General features: G+C 37.7%; 1 pseudogene; it reads left to right on the top strand.

Moving 5' to 3' along the window:
• The first annotated feature begins 878 nt into the window (after window positions 1-878).
• Window positions 879-2,606, top strand: LOC114468676 (peptidyl-prolyl cis-trans isomerase FKBP8 pseudogene; annotated as a pseudogene).
• Window positions 2,607-7,800: the final 5,194 nt, after the last annotated feature.

The following is a 7,800-nucleotide window of genomic DNA, read 5'->3' as shown; positions in this document are numbered from 1 at the left end:
GTCACACATACACACCCAATACACATCCATTCATACACACAAACACCATACACGCACACACCTCCAACACTCACGACAATCAGGAGATACCAGAGAACTGGTTGTTTTGACCTAAAGAAGAAACTGTCTCTTTTCACCCTCTTCTCTCACCTCCACCCTGTCCTCTTTATCTCCTGGGGGGAGGAGGGAGGGGGACTGAGGGGGAATATACGTGATGAGTTAGAACTGTGGGCCACTCGATCATCGGACGTCCGCCCGGGCGGTCACTAATTTTTGTTTATCTTTGTACTCTTTTTTATTTAGTTTTATTATAAACCTTTTTTTATAAAATCATCAATGCCCCGACTGGACTCCATCACTCAACCAGAGCATAAATCATGTCTCCAAATGAGGTCAACCGCAAATTTGCCATGACAATAGTAACTGAGTTACTTTGTGAATGAAGTAACTGGTAATGGTTACTTTTTTCAGTAACTAGCACAACACTGGTTACAGCCGACAATAATAATGTTGGTTGTGTGTTTCTCCCGATAGACGTTATCGACGTGATACGTCATGTTCGCCCCCTGTCCAATCAGAGCCTTCCCAACCCCCAGACCTAAAGTGGAATTAACTAAAGCCAAATAAACCGGTTTTCCATGTAAACCTCATTTCGGGAATTACTATTACCATGTAAACATGAAGCAGAAGACTTTAATTCCGAATGATTTAATGCAGAATAACTCATTCTGAATTTTAAAAAAAACATCATGTAACCGTGGCCACTGAGGAGTTTAGAACAACCCTTGATATGCCAAGAAAGAACTCCACATCATAGAACATCAAAGTCAGAGAAAAAAGTAGAACTCAAAAAAAAAGAACAAAAGGCAGAACTAAAAGCCCAGAGCCCATAGAGCAGACAGTTCCTAAGGAGGAAAAAAACAGACCGAGTGTGAAAGCCCAACGCTGCAGATAAGAGAGAATAGGAAACAACTGGAACAGCCCCTGATTCAAAGAAAGACTAATACATCCCGGAATTAACATCCTAAGCTACTCTTAAACGGTAAATCTCATGGTGCAACCATCTTTTGGCACAAAGGACAATCCAACAACAGGTCAATTATGATTACAGTGACCAGCATTTTTTCCAATTACAATTAAATCACAATTATTATTATTCACTTTTAAAATGGTAAAATGTGAGAAAGCTTGATATAAACATTTTATAATATTTTAACTACATATGTGTAGAACATGGTTCACCAGTTTTGCATTAAGTAATAATTGACATTTCTTATAGAATTTTAAAGGCAATTATAATTACAAAGTAAATTATCTTAACTCAACTAGAATTTAATGAGATTACGACAGCAACAGATTTTAAAAATTACAATTGCAATTATAACTTCACCATCTTTGTAATTAATTATCAATTACATGATTACAATTTGTACTGACCCCAACCCTGCTCAGAAGCTGCCAACTAATGATGGTAATCTAGTTTGTTTCAGTAGTACTTGTAATATAGTTTCTTGTGTTTCAGGTTGTTTACCAAAGCAGTGACAGTGCACCAGTCATGGAGAGATGGAATGGGATTGACTTGGATCTGTCCAAGATGTTAGAAGCTGACCCCCAACTGCCTGATGATAAGTGGTTAGATATCTTTGGAAATGGTCATCTACTGAAAAAGGTGCTGCAGGCTGGAGGAGGACGAGACAGTAGGCCGCATCGTGGACAGATTGTGAAGATTCATCTATTAACACGTCTGTTGAATGGGATGCTGATCGACGATGAACCGGATTATTCGTTCACTGTGGGAGACTGGGAAGAGATCCGGGCACTGGATGTGGCAGTGCAACTCATGGGAGTGGGAGAGAAGGTGCTCCTCCAGGTTCCGTTTGCGGCTGAGTTTGAAATTACGCTCCTGGAAGTTACTGATGCTCCAGACCTGACGCTGCTGCCCCCCACTGAGAAGACTGATCTGGCCACCTGCAAGAGGGAGCAAGGCAATGTCCTTGATCAGCACAGAGACTACGACTACACCACCCACAAGCATGACACTGCCCTGCAAACAACAGAGTCCATTTCTAAAGATGATATATGTTCTGAAAAGGAGAACGAGCTGATGGACGTGAAAGAACAATGTTTGAACAACATGGCTGCTTCTATGCTGAAACTAGACCACAATGATGAAGCGCTACAGAGCTGCACCGCAGCGCTGACAGATCAGCCTGAAAATGTGAAAGAACATTTCCACATGGACAAGGAACTGGCCTTGCAGGATAAATACTCAGAGGCCATTCAAACACCACGGGAGGCCCTGGAGCTGGAGCCACGCAACAACGAGATCCACGATGAGGTCTCCACGATGATAAAGAAGCACAGTGAGGACAGTGAGGACGATGAGAAGATGTTGGAGAACCCGTCCAGCACCCACAAACATCAGGCCAAGTCAGCATGGGGTTTGAGCTGGAAGTGGGTGCTTGGTGCCACTGCAGTAGCCATTGGTGGCATCGCTCTGTCTGTGGTCATCTATGCTAGAAAGTGATTCAAGAACTGTCGTAACAACACGACTTAAACACTGGAGCACATCTAGCAAAAATATTAATTTGAATATGTTTGTTTACCAGGAGTGCCATCTGAAATTGAGGTTTAATAAAAGTTTAAATGCAAAAAAAACAATGTTTAAATGTGTACATTTTTATTTTACAAGCATCTATTCATATAGGTTACATGCATGATGATGATAAATACAGGGTGACTACAGGTAGGAAGAATATAAGAATATATATTTAAGACTTTTTAATACCACCTTAAAGAAAATTTAAGACCAAACTTATGATGGAAATACAGACCAAAGGGAAAATAGATTGTTTTACCATTAAAGGCATTGATGACAGTTAATATAATGTACAATAAAGAAAAATGAAAATAATCAGTTGTTTAAGAACATTATCCAAATGTGTTTATTAGTGGTAAATGGTAAATGGACTAGATTTATTTAGCACCTTATAACCACACTGAAGCAGTCCCAAAGCGCTTTACATATCAGCTCATTCACCCAATCACTCTCACATTCACACACCAATGGGACAGGACTGCCATGCAAGGTGCTAGTCAACCATTGGGAGCAACTTAGGATTCAGTGTCTTGCCCAAGGACACTTCGACACATAGTCAGGTACTGGGATCGAACCCCCAACCTCTCGATCAGAAGACGACCCTCTACCACCTGAGCCACGGTCACCCGTGGAAAGAAAACAAAAATATCAACATTGTCCAAAAGGATATTTATTGTAACACATCTCTTACAACATTTAATATCAGTGAACAATAAACCAGAAATCAAAACTGACTGGAACCTGTGAACAAACCAAATGCCAAAGTGCTTTTATCAGATCCTTCACTGTGTAATGCCATATGTGGAGCTTTGATCTAAAATCAGGCCTTCTAAGAAAATGTAAATAACTTGACTAAAACTGGCTTTTGAAGGAAAAAATAAATTATCAATCAATACAAATATGTTTCCAGCAAAGAAGCCACTAAACCATACTATTTGCTCATATTAATTGTCACTGACCAACCCATATTAACAGCTTAATTTCTGTTCTGGCTAATGAAACCTTATATTTCTATTATGGGCCCACCTTAGACAAAACAATGTGAACACACAATTTTCATTTGAAATGTTGTGAAAACAGAAATTCTGGGGTGAGGTAAAAGAGGTAGGTGAGAATGTAAGGGAAAGAGAAAATGCCTGACTGGACATCAAGGCATGTGCCTGAGTTCAGTTGATTTGTCTTCCAGCTCCCTCTCAACTAGAGCTGCAACAAATTATTATTTTCATAATCGATTAATTGGTCAATAAATTAATCGATTAATTGAATTAAAAAAACATCACATTTTTATTTTCAGCCTCCCATTGTGAATGTAGTGACAGGTCACCCTAAGGTAGACTTCATTAGCTACACGTGTCCATATATCAGCAGTGAGAGACAGTTTGCTGTTTGTGTTAAATGCAATCTTCGCTTTCTTTAAAGTCTTCATGTAAAATGTAAAATGTGTCGTTGAGGGCAGAATGTGACCTGGATTAAAGGTGAGGATGATTGTAGTGAAGCTTCATCTTCATCCATGGACACATGCCTCATGTCAGTGATAATCATGTAGAGCAGGGGTCTAAAACTCTAATTACCTGGCGGCCACAGTAGGCAGAGTCTGGGTGAGGCTGGGCCGCATCAGGTATTCCACAAAAAACTTTGGAAAAAAAAAATAAATCTTCATAAACGTCATTACTAACAGTTCTTTAAAAGTAGGGTAGGCGATTTTCGAAAGCTGGCATGTGGCCTCCCCGATTGCTCTGTCTTTACCCCCCTCCCCTCTGTGCTCTGTCTCACTCACATGCATGCACACAGCTGCTGCAGAAGAAGAGCTCACCTCATCGCTTGTATAATGGAGCAGGCTCACATCCTCAGGTCTGATGGACCCATCTTGTAGCACCAGCGGCAGCTGTTGTTGCCACTTGTCTCCAGAATACAGTGGGGATGGCACCAGCTGCAATAAGATGAATAAACATCTTGTTCATAATTATCTTGACAGAACCACCTGATGAGTGAAGACCTGATGAAGATCACAGAGTGAACTAAAGTTTGAAAATAGAAATATGTAGCAGTGTGATATAGTTTTGTGTTTTTGTTATTCTTAAAAGCTGAAAAGTAATGGATGAAAAAAATAAAAGTTGAGCCAGTACTCGTAGACTCATCATTGCGTCAGGTTGTGTTTGGTTATTGAAAAAAAGAGACCATTCTTATTCTGAAGATTGATCTCCATTTCAATGTGAATTTGCAAGCAAACAAAGTATTTCATCATTTGTAAAGCCCCGTCTAGTCTTCGATAGTCTTATCAGCCATCTCTCAGTGTCAGCTCACCACATGAACAAGGTGCAGTAAATGTGTTTAAGTATCTCATAATTATGACTTTCTTTCTCATAATTATGACTTTATATCTCATAATTATGACTTTCTTTCTCATAATTATGACTTTGTTTCCCATAATTATGACTTTCCTTGGTGATTTTTTTTTTTTTAGTGGCGGAAACGGGCTTCCATATATTTGAGCATTTCCAGTTGATAAATACCAATATATCATACTCAATAAGCACTATAAAATATTAATTAATTAATTAATAATTTCAAGGGATGAAAAATAAATTACATCACCACCTCTCTGCTGTGAGATCACTGTGATAACAATCCCTTTCCTTTTAACACATATTACACATTATAATATACATTAGTGCTGTGTAGACAATACTGATGTCCTATGTTTTTTTCTTAGGTGCTGCATTTGAGTAAAAAGTTGCTACTTGAGGTTATCTGACCAGATGAGATTGCAAAGCGTTAAAAATATAAATCTATTGTATGTCCCCCTTACCTTTTTTTTTTTTTTTTTGCTGTTGTCCTTTGGGGGAGCCTTTGGTGATGATAAGTCACTAGTGTAAGAGCCTCACACCCCAGCAGGAGACCAATGATGTAAAGACAAGGTCACTTATTGCCCGATGGCTAGAAGACGTTGATGCTGCTTTGAGATATTTTTAAATTGTACTCTGCTCCACTTTTCACAGATAATTAACAACCTTTCATTTTCAGCACATAGAACAAAACCACTGACAAACTGAATGGCTGAATGCTTGTATTTGAATAAACTGATGGGCTTCACAAAACAGGATATAAGCTGGTCAGCTTATTAGCTTCACATTTTGGCAATATTTTGATACAACTACTGTCCTATCGCAGATTGTAAAAAACAATAAAATATATTAAAGGAAACTATTCTATTCTAATGCAAGGCTGATATAAAAAAATCACTTAGTGAGCTTTAGTGAGCTTTAGTGAGATTACAATTAGGTTTACAATTACCCATGTTCAATTACAATTCAATTACGATTACAGTGAACCATATTTTTTTCCGATTACAATTAAATTACAATTATTTTTTTATCTAAAGGAAGTCAATTACAATTATGTTCTCAATTACAATTAATCACAATTAGCCTGAAATAAATAACCTAATAAAAGTTAACCTTCCTCTTGTGCTAGCTTCCTGTTAGCATTTCTTATGATAACAGGTCTTAAATCAGCTGTAAGACACACTAAAAAACAAATATTTATCTTCTAATTTATTTCCTATCTATTGATTATCTTGTTAGGCTTCCTAATCAATGAAAATATAGATTTTAATATTTGTGGTGTGGGCGTCTGTGTCTTTTTTGTTTCAATATACCCCTATAGATTTAAAAAAATAAATAAATGTTTAATAATAAAATGTGGGAAAGTTGGATATGAAATTTTAATAATTGTTAACTTCATATGTGCAGAACTGTACATAGAACTGTAATATGGTCCAGTTTAGCGTTAGATTAGGGTTACAATTTTTGTAGAATTTTCATTACAATTACAAAGTGAATTATCTGAACTCAATTACAATTTAATTACGATTACAACGACAACAACAGATTTTTTTAAATTACAATTACAATTGTAATTCTGTCATAATTGTGATTAATAATCAATTATATCTTAAGCTTGCACCAATTTGTTTACAGAAGGTTTAATAATTTCCTCCCAAATATTGGACAGTGTTGTTTATCTGTCAGAGGTTGTTCCTCTTTTATTGGTGAAATCGGGTCATTTTTATTATTTTTTATTCTTTAATATGTGCTCCTGTGTTATTCTCTCTTTATTTTGTGGATGCCGTCTCTTCTTAAGGAAGCCTGAGTGCCAATTCAAGAGTCTGTCTGTGGATTTACACAAACACAATCCAGAGATAATGGGAAAAATCCTGCAGATTTCCTGAAAGTTTTGTTCCTGTCACTGATGGCCCTAGACATTTCCACATTACACCCTCCATCTCGCTTCATTAATCATTTCACACAAGCAGAGGAATTCAAAGATAAACTTTGCTTATGGCCATATGATGAGTGGAACGCTTCGCTGTAGCTTCCCAGTGCCTGCAAACACTCTGGCAGAGATACTCTGTTTATGATACTAGGAGCGATATCTAATCTCATCACAAATCACCCTCAGCAGGTTCACTTTATAGGAGCTCCACAGACATTAACCTTTATATTGTAGTTCAACTCCACACAGCATTTAAGAAAGTGCTCATTTTTGGAATAGATTACAACACTAAGGATTACACACAGCTTTGCAACGTACAGGCAGTAAATCTGCTATGGCACTGTTGCCTTCTTGTGGTCTTTTAGATTTCCATTAGACATAAGCTTGTAAAACACGCCTGATAAGAATCCTCAGTGCAACATTCTTATTGTACCACCTAACAATGTTGCTCAACTTTGGAACATATCTGGTCCATTATGTGTACCATCGTGTGGTCTTTAAAAGCCTGCTCAGGAGTGAGTGTTTCAAAAAGGTCTTAGTAGTTGCGTTAATTAGAATAGTGTTAGGATAAGATATTTACAGACCCTTTCAAAAAATTAGAATATCATGGAAAAGTTGTTTAATATCCATAATCCATAACAGAACAGAACATTGCACTCCAAATCATGACTGTGGATATTTCACACTGGACCTCAAACAGCTTGGGTTCTGTTCCTCACCCGTCTTCCTCCAAACCCTTGGACCTTGATTCCCGAATGAAAGGCACACTTTACTTTCATCAGAAAAGAGGACCATGACCACTGGCCAACAGTCCAGTCCTTCTTCTCCTCTTTTTTTCTGCAAAACCTTAAAAGTAAATGGTGATTTCTTCACAGTATTCAAATTTTTTTAAAATCCCATTTTCATGGGTTTTATGAGCTGGAAGC

This window comes from Gouania willdenowi, chromosome 1 (assembly GCF_900634775.1).
Source record: "Gouania willdenowi chromosome 1, fGouWil2.1, whole genome shotgun sequence".
In the NCBI taxonomy this organism is placed as follows: domain Eukaryota; kingdom Metazoa; phylum Chordata; class Actinopteri; order Blenniiformes; family Gobiesocidae; genus Gouania; species Gouania willdenowi.
This window is presented reverse-complemented; position numbering and strand designations above follow the sequence as displayed.